General features: G+C 36.2%; 1 long non-coding RNA gene across 1 annotated transcript; it reads left to right on the top strand.

Annotated features, from left to right (window-relative positions):
• Positions 1-11,393: 11,393 nt before the first annotated feature.
• On the top strand, positions 11,394-16,490 carry LOC126604504 (uncharacterized). The gene is made up of 4 exons (XR_007616672.1): positions 11,394-11,555; positions 14,522-14,704; positions 15,749-15,804; positions 16,261-16,490. It is a non-coding gene; the product is annotated as an uncharacterized LOC126604504 (long non-coding RNA).
• Positions 16,491-17,188: the final 698 nt, after the last annotated feature.

The following is a 17,188-nucleotide window of genomic DNA, read 5'->3' as shown; positions in this document are numbered from 1 at the left end:
TATCATATACTCTTGCTTTAAAAACCGTTTTATAAGCATAGTGGGAGTATTATATACAACTAAAAACAATCACATGGACCAATAGTTGTAATAGGACCAAAATAGTTTTAATAGAGATTAAAATGTATGTTTATATGTGATGAGACCTAAAACCCTCAACCAAACCAATATTAAGTTGAAAAGCGTGAGAGTGCTTTGAACACTCTTTCGTGGCCTTCCACCGTGGTAGGCTTCAATCGTTTGTGACTCATACAATGTATTCGTCTAGTTCTGGGGTTGCAAAGTATGTGCTTACATTCAGGAGAAGCCTATAAACATATGATGAAGTGAAAGTAGGCAACGAGTATGGCCAATATGGAGTTCTTCTGAGGCCATTCTTGAACCCCTACTTGAACTAGCATGGTGGGAATGACTTAACTAAGTGCAATGGTGCCAATATGGAGTTCTTCTGAGGCATCATTCTCTAGAGGCCAAATAAGATGGGTACTTGCATTAGTTGCAAATGAGTAAGCGTACTATCTCATTATTATTGTTGCTAGCCAATATGGAGTTCTTCTGAGGTGGGCTTGGTAATAGTGAGCCTCCCATAACCTACTAAGAGTTTCATCCAAAACTCTCGAATTCCAATGAGGGATATGGAATTTGCCAAAAATAGTGGGTGGTGCTATTTGATTTAAAGACCCGAATCAAATGGCTTAAAATCAATCAATTTATATTCGTTATGTATTTGTTTACCAATATATTTGCAAACGCTATCCAAAACTTGACAAAGAAAAGCCGAATGCTTTAGTTTCCGGACTTGGTAACACAATCCCAAAGATTGTCTTAAATGGATTGTATATGTACCTAAGTAGTCTCATCCTCAAAATTGTTCTATTGGTAATGTATCATTGAAAGAACATGTTAGATAAGTCTATCATGAAGAGGACAACACAAACAACCAATTCTTAATCCTTTGTTAAATGAACAAAGGAACTTACGAAGATTAGCATAATGACAATGACACTTTTAGTGTTATTAGTTCTTCACTTATAAATTGTTGTATGAAGAAATAATAGTTGCTTTGAACAACTCTTAGTCAATGCAAACACTAGTGCTTGTTTCTTTGTTAAATGAACAAAGAACTTGAGAAGAAAGCACAAAGGCATGGACACTTTATGTGCCATGATTCTTCACTTACAAATTGTTGTATGAAGAAATGAGAGTTGCTTTGAACAACTCTTGAAAGTTTGTAATTATGTTTAGAACATAATGGTTGGTTGACAAAAATAGTCCATTAACATGGACTTATAATGATTTTGAATCATTAAGTGTTGAAGTGATAAACCACTTAATGAGACGGAAACTAGGCAAGGACTTCACCTAAGTGCCCCTATCCTAATGGTTCACTAAGTTTATTGTAAACTATGTAGTGAACAATAACCACATGCTCTCCAAAATGTTTGATGTGTATAACACAATTGAAATAAGTTTCAAGAGAGATAGTGGGAGTTTAGGGACCATGACTATTGTAGTCAAAGGAGAAGTCAAATGAAGAAGATAAAATTAACTCCAAGGGAACAAACTTTCTTTATGAAAGGATGGACATTGGAAGGGGTATTTGCAAGAAATGTCTTGCAAATGTCAAGAACACACCTTTCGAAGGTGTTGTAAATTGTTCTTGAAAAGTTCAAAACAGTTGGTTCTTCTACTTGAATGCTTGATTCCGTATTAGTAACTATGTTTTACAATCGTTGTAAAAGTGTGACTAATAAGAAGTAGAAGATATATGAGAGAAGGAAAAGGTGCTTCACATTCGGAAAGTGAATCAAATATAGATCTCTGCGAAAGCAGATGGTACTTACTTCCTCATATGAACTACCAAAGAAATTGGAAAAACATAGATTGTCTTTATATTCCAATTTTAAGGAACTAAATTCCGTCACTATGTGAAATGGATAAATGTTTTGTTTGACAAAACATTGTTCTTTATTAATCAATGATTGGATTATGGTAATCTAATTGATTGTCTCTATAGTAGAGATAATATGGTGGTGTTAACTGTTTAGAACATAATGATGCTTAAAACCCAAAAGGTTGCAAGGTAGTGACTAATCCCAACTAAGTTGTGATTCCTCTAAAAACATAAATTACGAGTTGGTAATAAATGGATGCTTTGGATTGTTAGATCCGGATCCAATACCTTCTTGTTAAAATTGTATAGAGGCGAAATGTTCGAATCTTTATTCGTTTGGAAAGAAGAAAGAATCACAAAGTTGTTGAGGTTAATTCACTTAGATGTTAGTGGCACTTGACCACAAACATAATACTACTCATGTTGGATGACATTCACCGAAGATCACCCTCGGTTGGACTATAGTTTATTTTAAATAAACATAAGTCCGAATACTTTGCAAAAGGTTTCAAAGAATTCAAGTAATGTAAGTTGATGAGTAAGACGTCTAAAGTATTTACCTCCTTAGATTTGATCCAAGATAAGGTAACACTTTAGAACAGTTTCCTTGAAAGATATTAAGGAAATAAGCATCATAAGATAATGTATTTCTCCATTAGGAGAAGAACGAACTCGAATGAGATTTAGTTCGTTAGATGTTATCTATTACCCATATATAGGATATATACTTCTAAAACAATATGATTGTAAATTAGAAGGTCTTCCAATATTTTCATGACTCCATAAGATGTAGTTGGAAAGAAAGACAAAATCTTAAAACATGTTAAGATTTGGGGTTGTGTGCTAATAAGCAATATTTGTTTGATAACAATCTTGTGGGATATCCTTAAATTAACTTTTGGATATCGCTTCTATATACCAACTAACAAATGTTGTTTTGTTGGGTAGTTCATTGTAATCCTACAATGTGATTTGCCTAAGAGCAAATGAACGAGGGATAGAACTCAAAGAATGGTTCTTTGAGAGACAAGATAATAATCAACAAATATAACAACCTAGTTCTTATACCAAAAGCTCCAAGGTAGTCGAGAAGGATTTATAAACCGTCTCAGTTGAATGGTTTGAACTTTATGACTATGTCATAGAGTTGCACCTCTTAATTCGAAAGAAATAAGAATGAAAATCCTTATGACTACATTGAGTGCATATACGATATATACTCAAGGAAATGGTAAAGTACCATTTGACCCGAAATAATGAAACCTTCATTAGCTAATTGGTAGCTTAAGGTGACTACAATCAAAGAGAATGGTTGACTTTGAAGGAACCATTTTTGACGTAGTCTTAGTTTCAATTAATTCGAAGATAGCTAGCGACAACTAAATGGTGATTCAATGTTTGGACATTATATGGGTTTCCGAAACCATTATTAAGATAGTCTTAATAATATATATGTCTAAAACTATGAATCACAAGACATATAAGTTGTAGAGATCCATCCATCATGGATCTTAGCAAGCTAGTGGGAGCTATAAGCGTCTTATGAGAGAAAGGTCAAATCGTTTGATTTCTCATAAAGATGTAAATGAATCTTTTGTTTACTAGGTTTACAAAAGATTAGTGGGAGTTAATCATATTCCTAAATTTATATATATATATATATAAATATATATGTGATATATATGAATATATATATGATATATTAATTTTGGAAATGAAAAGAATACTTCTTCGTTAAAGTTATGACTTTAAACATTCTATAACGATAGAATATATATGGGAGACATAGTCTAAATACATGGGATGGAAATCTATATTGATAGATTTCAAGATATAATTTGATTATATCAATCCCTAATAATAGACAAAAGTTGCTAGGAAGTTTCTCATATGATGATAAACTTCAATTAGAAGGATGACTCTAGTGTGACTAGCAAGTTGCCATTCTCAAAGGGAACGTACCCTTTGACTCCCAAAGAAATAATGCGTAAATAAGAATCCTTTATGCATACGCATAAAGGTGATTTATGTATTTCATATTATATGAAAAACATTGATATGATTTATGTATTTCATATTGTATGAAAAACATTGATATGTGTTGTACCTAGAACGGTACAAGACGATATCAGTGCAAGCCCAGGATCAGAACCATGGCAATTGTCAAGTGAGTCCTTAAGTATTTAAGAAATACTAAAGGATAGATTCCTCAAAGAATGAGGAAGAATTAGAGTAACGTAATGGAAGCGTAAATGTATTAGATTATGAATCTAATCCATCATTGGATGTTTCTTCATTATGAATGAAGAGATAAACGAATGTCTCTTTATTATGACTAAAGAGATTTTTGGATGGAAACATTAAAGTAATGACTGTAGTGTGTTCCATTATGAATGCAAAATATATTGCCATATAGAAGTTTACAACAATGTTGTTTGGATGGGAAAGTTCATTTATGAACTCTCTATTCGGTTCCAACCAGAAAGTGTATCTAGTGTACTGACACTATGACACTAATGGGGCGATAGCTCAAGCCAGGGAATCAAGGTCTCATCAAGATCCGAACTCATATGAGAGACTGAACCACATGATTGAGAATCATGTATAATGGTGACGTCGTTATTCTCAAGGTTGCTTCTATGGATAACATATAGATATCCATTGCCTAGGCCTACTACTCAGCCATTTATGAAATGACTACAGAAGAGGTATCATCACTGATGACCAAGCTGATTGGCTCTAGTGCAAGTGGGAGATTGTTGGAAATGTGCCCTAAAGCCAATCATATGATGATACTTTACGGACATTTCGCATGTTAAACTAATCTAGTTTAACTATAAAGGGCAAAGATTATTGTTTGAGCCGTCTCATATAAATGTTATATGCTTAAACGATAAAGTCCAAGGAATATGTGATTGGGAGAATGTAATCTAATGAAGTTAGATTCATGAGACCATTCTTTCGTAGACACATCCTAAATGTTCCTGATCATAGGATTGTCAATTGGGCATTGACAGTCCGTCAAGATCGGTACGTGCTATGTCTTCTCTCAGGGAGAGTGACTAGTCTCGAGTCATTGGTGTGTGTGACATCAAGACAAGTACGTAGGTGCTCAGTAGAGAATGAGTTCACTGAACGCGATCAACGAAGAGTTCTCATACTCATGTCACATGAGAACTCATGGTTGGGATAATGCAAATTAGTCCTTTGACCTGAGGCATCACAGTTGTCTTGTGGTTAAGTCCTTGATCTTTGATTATGTCAATGTCACCCCATCGGGGTGTCCACGGCATCGTTGGGGTTAAGCCACTTAGTCATGGAGGCAAGTGAATGCGCAACAAGGGATCTCTAACCTTCAAACCGTTTGAGGGAGAATACTCTATGATATGATTTAGAATCTCTGGCCAGAGTATGAATGAGATTTAGGAATGCGTTCCAAATCACATTCAAAGTAATCATATATGCACAAGATTCACATTGGATAGTAGACATGAATAAACTATCAAACCAAACAATGTGGTCAAGAGTATTGTATTAGAGAAGGACCGTATTGCATTTGTAATCCTAAACTGAATAGGTTCTTAACCTCTTCTGATTAGCTTGGGTAACCATGACATACGGCTAGGTGTCACTCATGGTTTGTGGAAGCCCTAAAAGTGTATTATCACTAAAGGGAGAATTGAAAGTAAGTTTCAATTCATAATCGATTTGAAAGAGTTTTGATCGCCCACTGCCTCGCTAAAAGGAACCTAATGGATCGTACACCGTATAAGGTGGAGATGGATGAAACAAACTAAATGAGTAAGAATAATTGAATAGTTTAATTATTTATGGCAAGGATTAATTAATATGTTAATTAATCAAACGAATAAGTTCGTTAAAGACCTCGGGATAGGTTTTGGACCTTAAGGCCCAATGGGCTTCGAACGTCAAGCCCATTGACTTAAGTTGTATGACAACTTAATGAATAATGATTCACTAAGACCCAAAAGCCCAAACAACCCCCCATGGCCGGCCATATAGAGAAAGGGTAGTGAACTTGCTTTAATTACAAGTTTGCCACTCAAATGAATAAAGGTATAAATATGACTTTATAGCCTTTTATTCATTAAGGGTTTGTTTTGGGGAAAATTGGTGAGAATTGTCTCTCCATTTCTCTCTAGAAAGGCCGGCCACCATGGAAGTTGTAGCTAGCCATCTATTCTTCCATGGTCACTCATTTATCATCCATGCTCTCCTTGGTGTAGATCCATCCAAATCCATGGATCTAAGATGCAAGGAATGAAGGCCCTATCTCTTGGGTGATTAGCCTTTGTTTAAATACAAAGAGGAATCTACAAAGGTATATATTTCAACTCACTTTGTTTTGAGTTGTTTATTGGTTCACCAATCTACTAGGCTTTGAATTTCTTGGTTAATGTTTTGTTTTTAAGTGCATGCTAGCATGATTCCGCCTTTAATTGTTAATTGCATGCTATATGATGTTGCTTAAATGAACATGTTTTCACAAAATTTTCCTTCATTAAGTGCATGCTAACATGATTCCGCCTTTAATTGTTAATTGCATGCTTATTGATGTTGCTTAAATGAACATGTTTTCCCTAAAATATTCCTTCATATGTCACACATACCTTAGCAACCGCTAAGGGAAATTCTGTCATTTCACACCCACGATAACTGAATTTTTAGGACGGGCTGTGACATATAACACTTAAGAAATTGAATGATATGTATATTTATTAAGTAGCTTTAATTTAGGGAGTTTTAACAAAACACTCCCGGTACTGTTTACTTTTAACGAAAAACCACATTTAGACCTTTCTCTGGTACTATTCACTATACCTTTAAAAATGGCTTTTCATTAAAAACAAAATTGTTTTGGAGTTTTCGTTAGTTTTCCTTTAAATTTATTGTAGTTTGGGTTGGATTTTTGTTATAAAAATATATTATTGTGGGTTTTATGTAAAAAAAAGTTGAATTTGAAGGAGTTAAGTCACAATTCCAGTAAATTTTATAATAATATTTTTTGGGACACTTTGGATGCAGTCCCTAGCTATCAATATTCTTTGATTGAAACCTTCTTAGTTTTTAGTTTTTGATTGAGGTCCCTGACATTAATGTAATAATGTAAGTTACTATATTTTTTTAATTAAAAATTAAAAACTGAAATGCAGTCCCTAGCTATCAATATTCTTTGATTGAAACCTTCTTAGTTTTTAGTTTTTGATTGAGGTCCCTGACATTAATGTAATAATGTAAGTTACTATATTTTTTTAATTAAAAATTAAAAACTGAAATGCAGTCCCTAGCTATCAATATTCTTTGATTGAAACCTTCTTAGTTTTTAGTTTTTTATTGAGGTCCCTGACATTAATGTAATAATGTAAGTTACTATATTTTTTTAATTAAAAATTAAAAACTGAAATTTGTAATTGTTTATATTAATGAGATTTTAAATAAAACCCATAATTTCTGGGATTAAAAATAATAAAATATAAATTATACTCTCTATTATATTGTGTGTGTGTGTGTGTGTGTGTGTGTGTGTGTGTGTGTATACATATATGTATGGGTACATTAACCAAAATTAACAAAAAAAGTTATTGTACCAAAACATGGATACATTCTCAAATCAACGAAAAAGAATGTACCCATATAAGTTTAAACATGGATTAAAAAATTTGAATGGATTTTATATTAAAAAAAGGGTACATTTTACATATAACAAATTGATATATTTGAGAATGGGTACATTTAAGATTAAAAAAAATGAAAAATTATATGAATGTGTGACAGCCTGTCCCTGATTTTAAGAGTTTTAAAGTTTTAATAAAGGATTTTACAAAAATGCCCTTTGAGGCACGCGCATTATTCGAGGTTAATTGTTGTCTCATGCCATCTAATATTTGTTTTCTTGACATATCCTCGTAGTACTCGTCACTACGGACGCGTGGGCACAGACGGTGCGTGATTTGGAATTATATCGAAGAATTTATTAACGTATGAAATTTGGGCATTTTAGAAATTATAATTTAGTAAAATCTGGAATTTCTTTTATGAAAATGGACGGCCCAGATTTAATGAAGAATTAAATGGATGGTTGGGATGAGAGAAAGAAGGTTTTGTGTGTGTGTGTGCGTGTGTGAAAGAAGAAGTCGTCGGGGAGGAAGGAAATCAGAGGCAGAAACGGGATTGGGCAAGGCTGCCCAATCTGGAAGAAAAGATGAGGCCAAATGGGGAGAAGAAAGAGGAAGATGAGTGACGAATCAAGGAAGAGAACAGGAGGGAAAAGAGAGAAGAAGAAAATGAGGGAACCCAGCCGGGTTAACCCGTTCCTCCCGCGGACCCGCATGACCCAGAAGGATTTCCGGCCAAATTAGGCCATTTTTCAGGCCATTTTTATCTAGTTTTCACTTGGTATCATCATGGCGTCATCCCAGCTTCCATTTCCACTTGAGTTTGATGGTTATTGGTCGTGATTTCACGACAAAAGTTCATGTCGAGCCCCGAGGGCACCCACGATGGAATCCGCCAATTCTAAAGCAATTTCTTCCAATTGACACTACACCTACACTTCCCTTGAGGCCTAGAACAATGCCCAATTGTTGTTTGGGACGACGGAGTTGATTTGAAGACGAATTGGAACTCACCCAATTCTAGGGTTCCGCACAGATTTTGGTGAAATTGAAGTGTTTCCAGGCCAAATTGGCCTTGGCCTCAGGTATAAAGTTTACTCTACTCATCGAGATTTTGGAAATAGTTGGATTTTTCGGCGAGCCGGGGCGGCCGACCGCCACCCGCGGCGGGCCATGCGGCGGCGCGTGGCCAATGGCCCGCCAATGTCATTCTTAGCATGTGTTTAAGGTTCTAGTTTTAGTTTTGATAATTGATGGACGTAAATTGAGTAATTGAACCTAAGTTCGTTATGATTCGTGGTTAGGCCAAAAGGTGAATCGACGATCCAACCGTCGGATCGTCACCAAACTTTGATACATTGTAATACGTAATATTTGAGGATTATAGGAACTTACAGATCGGGAATCCGATTTACGGATCTTTCGGAATTGGAGTTGTAAGTTCATAAAATAGAATGTTAACCGTCACTGGTTTTGGAAATTGACGGAGATCCGACCGTTGGATGGTAATGAAATTTTAGGATGTTGTCCTAGAGGTATATTGTGGACCTCTGGAAGTTATGGATTTGAAATCTGAGTTGCAGATCTTCCGGATCGAACTACGTAGTGACGTGTTTTATATAAGTTATATATTCTATCGATATGATTTCTAAGGTTGGATTTGATTATTGTTTTAGGCGCCGATCGTCATGATGCCTTGATGTGTTGTGCTAGGGAGTTGTTGGGCGAACTCCAGGTGAGTGGGCAGTTATTTTCTGTATTTACCTATATACTATTGATTTTTCCCAGAAATTGAATTTAAATGAAGTATGTTTTAAAATGTCATGCATGCATATCATGAGATATATGAATTGATAATTGATGCATATATATATGTGAATTGGTGCTGTGGACGCACAGGTGAGTATCAGGTGAGTTTTATGTTATTCATGTGAATCATTGATGATGTGAATTGTGTTGAGAGCTCATAACCTGCATCCCTAGTGTTAGTGCTTATATTATTCACCGTACCGCACGTTCACCTTGGATCCAAGTAGGTGCATGTCGTACAGACCGATAGAGGGTTTCGACATGCTAGTCGTACAAACCACTAGAGGTGGTTCCGACTGGTAGGTGACCTTAGATTATGTGCACAAATGATTGATGAGAGAAGCACTAGAGCGTATTATTACATCATTCTTGTCGTACAGACTACTTCAGGTAGTTCTGACTTATGTGCAGAGTAGCGCCGTATAGTTCATCGTGGTGACTCCGGTTGGATTAGATATTGAGCTATAGAATTAACTGTACAGGACCAACTGCAGGGTTTCCGGTTGATTCCTTATTTCACCTGTTATATTGATCCATCCATATTCTGTTTTTGACATTATGACATGGCATACTTTCTGGTTTTGATAAAGATTGATGATTTGAGATATTTGAAGATATATGCTATTATGTTATTTTCTGGGAAAGTATACAGGTTTTACATCAAGGGGTTAGAAATGTTTTAAATGAAATGTTTTCGAAAAACTTTGTTTTACTGACCCACTCAATTTTGTTTTGCGCCCCTACAGGTTCTAGATAGCAGAGCTTTGGTGGCCACGAGGAATCCAACGGTGTTCTGACAGAATTCATAAAAGTAGGACTCACCCTCGGGTGTTTCATCTTAGTAATTGTATTTTTAAAGCTTCCGAACTGTGTAAATGGTTAAGTCACTCTCACGTGACGGCTAGCACGCCCTCCTTTGGGACGGGGTGTGTCAGTTGTCACATCCCGGCCCGGGGCGGACCACTTCCCGGGTGCGCTCCACCACCGTAGCACGATATTGTCCGCTTTGGGCCCCGACTACGCCTTCACGGTTTTGTTTCTGGGAACTCACCAGTAACTTCCCAGTGGGTCACCCATCTTAGAAGTGCTCTGGCCTCATTCTCGCTTAACTTCGGAGTTCCTACGGAACCCGAAGCCAGTGAGCTCCCAAAAGGCCTCGTGTTAGGTAGGAATGGGAATATACATTGAAGGATCACTCCCCTGGGCAATGTGGGATGTTACAATCCACCCCCTTAGGGGCCCGACGTCCTCGTCGGCACACACGCGGCCAGGGTTAGGCTCTGATACCAAATTGTCACATCCTGGCCCGGGGCGGACCACTTCCTGAGCGCGCTTCACCACCGTAGCACGATATCGTCCGCTTTGGGCCCCGACTACGCCCTCACGGTTTTGTTTCTAGGAACTCACCAGCAACTTCCCAGTGGGTCATCCATCTTGGGAGTGCTCTGGCCTCCTTCTCGCTTAACTTCGGAGTTCCTACGGAACCCGAAGCCAGTGAGCTCCCAAAAGGCCTCGTGCTAGGTAGGGATGGGAATATACATTTAAGGATCACTCCCCTGGGCGATGTGGGATGTTACAAATGGGTACATTTAAGATTAAAAAATTGAGAATCTTTTTATATATAAAAAAAACTAATAGGTACAAACTTAATTTAATTTAATTTTTTATTATTTTGGAAATGTTTGAATTGAAAATTAATTAGAAGTTTAATAGAGGTGTGAGTATTAAACCCTAAAATAATTACTAATTTTTATATTAAAAAAATTATATAATAAACATGTAAATTCATTATCAAATTAATGCTAAGAACTTAAATCAAAATTTGAGAACTAATAAGGTCTTAGTCAATAAACAGTAAAAACTAGGGATCGCATACTAATTTTTTCATATATTTTTTTTTAAAATACCTTGTTCGACGTGACAAAGTTGTCGTCGCTCAAAAACACTTTGTGCGACAGTCAAAATGTATCCGTCGCGCCATTTGTAATAATTTTGGCGGTGCAGTTGTTAAAATTAGGCGTTGTTTTTAAAAGTTTCACAACTCGATACTAGTCTCTCTTCACTCTCGCTCATATCGCCCTCTCTCTTCCCTCTCGCTCATATCGCCTTACTCCTCATCGTTCATCCGCATCCTCTCCTCATCTTCTCTCGACTGCACTACTGGATGTCAGAATCAAGCTTAATTCTTTTCCCGTAGCTAGCAGGTATAGACCCAGGTCAGAATCAAGCTTAATTCTTTATTTTTCTTCTTTCGAAGGTCAGAATCAAGCTTTAATGCCTTAATTTGAAGATTTGTGGTATTGTAATTAGATTCAATTTGGAAAATTAAATTAGAAATTGGGGGTTTTAGTGTTAAATCGAATTTTAGGGTGGTGGGTTTCTGTGTGTGTGTGTGTGTTAGGGAAGGAGGGGTAGATGATTTGTAGCTCACCATAACCAATTATGATTACATTATTCATGCTATTGAGAGACCAAGGTTTGTATTGTGTTGAAACTGTAAAAACAATTGCAAGTAGCAATTATGTATCGCGTGCGAATGGCCATTTCTAGTGCTGCCTTATCATGTTTTATTCTCAATTAGGGGAGATGAAGGACTCTTAGGTGGTCATGGTGCTAAGGCGCGGCATGACAGGTAGTGAGAAATGGTAATCTAAGAGATCTTGAATAGGCGAAATAAGGTTAAGTTATTTATGATAATCTAAAATTGTCAGCTGTGATAACTTGTTTTCTCAATTCAAGTAGTCCAAGCTCATTGAGCAAGATTTGACCAAAAAGAAAAAACTCATTGTGGGAGATGATTTTTTGCTGTTGACCCAGTACCCTCATGCAAAGCTGCTAAACCAAAGTATGTTAAAATTTTGTGCACTTGACTGTCCTTTCAATGGACTATTACGTAGTGTCCTGTGTAGTGGTTATAGTGTCACCCAATCCGACTTTACAAAAAGAAGATTTCTTTCTGTTCATTTTATGCATGTATAGAGTTGATAGTAGATCTATTACAAGCTTGTCGAATTTCAAACCTCTTCTTCTTTTCGGAATACCATCATATTGAAGAATAATTACAGGCATCGACGTTTGTAAACCAATTCATGAATACATATTACTTTATATATCTTGGTGTTATGAGCAATAGGATTGAGGATACAGTAGGATTCATAAGCTGTTTTTCTGCTAATGCATGGGGGACAACCTTCACCTTAATCTTAATCATCTTTGTTACTTGGATTTTGTTTGCCTTCATAATTTCATGCAAGAACATATGAATCATTGAACTGAAGGAAATTTTGTGAAAAACATGTTCATTTGAGCAACATCTATAGCATGCAATTAACAATTAAAAGGCAGAATCATGCTTGCATGCACTCAAAAACAAAACATCAACCATGAAATTCAAAGCCTAGTAGATTGGTGAACCTTGACTCAACTTAAAACAACATTTGTTAGTTGAGAAATTATACCTTTGTAGATTCCTCTTTGCATAAGCAAAGGCTAATCACCCAAAGAGAGGGCCTTCATTCCTTCCATCTTAGATCTATGGATTTGGATGGATGAAATGGTTCTCCAAGTTCCCAAAATTGAGAACCTCTAAGTCTCTTCACTAAGGTTAGATTGGAGAAGAAATGAGTGACCTTGGAGTAGTAGGATTGCTAGCTAAACCCTCCAAGGAGGCCGGCCACTTTAGAGAGAAAGGAGAGCTTATGTTCTCATCCTTTCCCCAAAAGAAAACCCTAAATGAATTTTGGCTATAAAGTCATATTTATACCTTAATTCATTGGAGTGGCAAACTTGTAAATTAGTCCAAAACTCACTCCATCTCTAAATGGCCGGCCTTAGGGTATTATTGGGCTAATTGGGCCTTTGTGAATCATTATTCATTAAGTTGTCATACAACTTAAGTCAATGGGCTTGACGTTCGAAGCCCATTGGGCCTTAAGGTCCAAAACTATCCCGAGGTCTTTAACGAACTTATTCGTTTGATTAATTAACATATTAATTAATCCTTGCCATAAATAATTAAACCATTTAATTATTCTTACTCATCTCCATTGTTTCTTCAATCTCCACCTTACACGATGTACGATCCATTAGGTTCCTTTTAGCTAGGCAGTGGGCGATTAAAACCATTTCAAATCGATTGTGAATTGAAACTTACTTTCAATTCTCCCCTTAGTGATTATACACGTTTAGGGCTTCCACAAACCATGAGTGACACCTAGCAGCATATCATGGTTACCCAAGCTAATCAGAAGAGGTGGAGAACCTATTCAGTTTAGGATTACAAATGCAATACGGTATTTCTCTAATACAATACTCTTGACCACATTGTTTGGTTTGATAGTTTATTCATGTTTACTATCCAATGTGATTCGTGTGCTTATATGATTACCTTGAATGTGATTTAGAACGACTTCCTAAATCTCATTCATACTCTGGCCAGAGATTCTTAATCATATCATAGAGTATTCTCCCTCAAACGGTTTGAAGGTTAAAGATCCCTTGTTGCGCATTCACTTGCCTCCATGGCTAAGTGGCTTAACCCTAACTATGCCGTGGACACCCTCGGACGGGGTGACTTTGACATAATCAAAGATCAAGGACCTAACCACAAGACAACTATGATGCCTCAGGTCAAATGACTACTTTGCATTATCCTAACCATGAGTTCTCATGTGACATGAGTATGAGAACTCTTCGTTGATCGTGTTCAGTGAACTCATTCGCTATTGAGCACCTACATGCTTGTCTTGGTGTCAATCACACCAATGACTCGAGACTAGTCACTCTCCCTAAGAGAAGACATAGCATGTACTGATCTTAACGGATTGTCAATGCCCAATTGGCAATCCTATGATCAGGAACGTTTAGGATATGTATACGAAAGAGAATGGTCTCATAAATCTAACTTGTTTAAATTACATTCTCCTAATTACATATTCCTTGGACTTATCGTTTAAGCATATAACATTTATATGAGACGGCTTAAAACAATAATCTTTGCCCTTGATATTAAACTGAATTAGTTTAACATGTGAAATGTCCGTAAAGTATCATCACATGATTGGTTTTAGGGCACATTTCCAACATGAACTTTGTACATAATTGTGTTATTTATACATCTCAATTTGGTATGCATTGACTTTAGATGATTGATTCCCTTAATCAAAATTATGTAAATCCACAGGAAAAGGGTGTACCGTTGCCAAAATTTGGTGAATGGGATGTCAATGATCCAGTATCAGCTGAGGGATTCACTGTAATCTTCAACAAGGCTAGGATTGAGAAGAAGACAAGTGGCAGACCTGACTCACCATTAAAGCAGGATCGTACATATAATCATGAAGCAATTCTCAGAAAGCCTCAATCTGTAAGTTGGATTCGCTGACCTTATAGTTCTCCGCACTTTGGAACACCTTTATCTCTTTTATACTTGACACTGTGTGTATTACATAGTCATATCTTTCCCTAAAGCCTAGAGGGTGGTTCAGGTTGAGAACATAGAAGAATTACTTGAACCATTACGAGCTTTGGATGCACAGTACATTGGAATCTTTACATCTTTAGCATCACATTTTGCATGTGACTAAGTTTGCATTTAATCCTTTAATTTCAAAATTAGATTACTGAAACTCAAAATATGATTAACTACCCTTTTTTATCCTCCCAGGAAATTGCATTTTTATCACTTCCAACTTCATATTCAGATTTCTCTGAACTCTTCTCAACGTGTTTTGTTTCTCTCTTAAATTTGGATTTTTTGGGTGCTGAGTAGTTCGTATTTTCCCAATCAATCTATATGCAACTGGGAAATTATCCCTTTGTGGTTTCACAACATACATAATAATAATATTCTTCATTCATAGTAGTGAACTGCAAGTGACCTCAAAATGACTTGACAATTTCCTAATCCAAGCTTAGGGCTAGTTATAAATCTTTATTATACATGCCCCTGTGGATACTGCATATTACTTCGCTATCAGATCACTAAATCACCTTAGCACTTACTCTTTTCCTGTCTCATTAGTTTTTGTTACGTGCAACTTTTATTCTCTCAATTTTGAAAATGTCTGCATCCACCCTCACTGAACCATATTAAACAAATTTCTCTTTTGATGTCCTCACTCTGGTGGCACCCATTGATTTTATATACGTATCTGTTTCATATTTTTATCTTTTCGCTTGCAAAATTTTAACATCCTGATTTTGGTAAAGCACGAATCTTGCCTTGCCGTTCCTTGCATTTTCTTGGGTCAAAACTAAAGTATGCAGATTCCTTTCATACTGAAATTTCCTATGTCCATTCATGGATGGGGTATCACTTTCTTGGCAGCCAAACACATCTCTAGGACCCTGAACTCTTTATAATAATGAAATTTTTTCTAATATTTGATTTGGGGTTATCGAATTTCAGGGTATCAGAAGGTAGCTAAAGGGAAATCTAGTCTCTAAGCTCTTATTTTTACTCAGGTACTCAATTTCTCTCCTCCTCTCTATCTCTCTTCAATGTTGTCTCTGTAATTTCTTGAAGTATGGGTTCTTTAAATAATCTTGTATTGAAATATCATTGCTCTAATTAAACGGGTTTAGTTATTTTCTGAACATTGTATTTAACTGGGTTAATGTGCATGAACTTTTCAAGAATTTATTAGTGAATTTTGTTGTGTAAGAAAACCTAATTGTGGTTGGTAATAGAGTTAAATAGTTTGAGAATTTCAAGCAGAAATGAACAATCAATAGACAACCCGAGGCAATTTATACGGTTCCTCCATTGTTCTATGTTCATAGGCAAAAAAAATGGCATAAGCTAATTGTTGTTGAACTGTATAGGTTGGTTTAGTGGGTTTTTCTGTCCCTCAAAATGTAGGAGATGATGCACAAGATATAGTTGGACTGGTACTCTGATATATTCCGGTTATGTTGCAGAAATAGATGCCCTGAATGAGGAAGTGACAACCCTAGAAGGTCAGCTTGCGACCCAGGGCGAGCAGATGAGTATGATTGTACGGGCCTTACAGATGTCCGGCCTCCAAATCCTGATGCTAGCATCTGATCTTGCTCCACCTTCGACCTTCCAGCAATTTTGCCCAGCCGATACCTAGTAGCAGGATGTATAAAACCTAGAAGACTACTTGTTGTAACTTTTTCTTTTTTGTTCGGACATCTTGTATGTACATTTTTATATATTTTATATTAAATACTTTTTTTGGTTTATTAATTATTGTTTAGAATTTAATTACAATATTTATTTAAAATTAAATAAAAAATATTTTTGCCAAAAAATGAAAAATAAACACAAGGGTTTGCAGGACGAAGAAGTTGATAACCAGACCAAAGGAATTAAATGAAGTACTAAGGTTAGAGAGAAACATGAAAGCTCGAGAGAAAGAAAGAAAGAGAGAGAGAGAGAGAGGAATATGATCTTTGTATTATTTTCCAGAATACTACAAATGAATCACAATCTGTTCTTTTATATCCCAAGTCAGTCGGCTACAATGCTAACTAACTCTTTAACAACCTTCTAACAATTCTAACAACTACTGCTGACATGGCTGTGCTGATGTTGTTGATGTGTCATCCCAACATCCCCCCTCAATCTCAACTGGGATTCCCAAGCTTGAGATTGTAACGGTGTCGAATAAACGTAGGATTGTGAAGGCCTTTTGTTAAAATGTCTGCAGTTTGGTCATCAGTAGGAATGTATACCACTTCCAAATCTCCGTTTTGAACTCGCTCTCGAACAAAGTGATAATCCGTGTCTAAGTGTTTAATTCTTGAATGGAAGACATGATTGGCACTTAAGGCTATAGCTGACATGTTATCACAGTGTATAACCAGAGGTGTAAGCAACTTA

This window comes from Malus sylvestris, chromosome 15 (genome assembly GCF_916048215.2).
Source record: "Malus sylvestris chromosome 15, drMalSylv7.2, whole genome shotgun sequence".
NCBI lineage: Eukaryota > Viridiplantae > Streptophyta > Magnoliopsida > Rosales > Rosaceae > Malus > Malus sylvestris.
The sequence above is the reverse complement of the archived record's forward strand: the minus strand, read 5'-3'. Positions and strand labels throughout refer to the sequence as shown.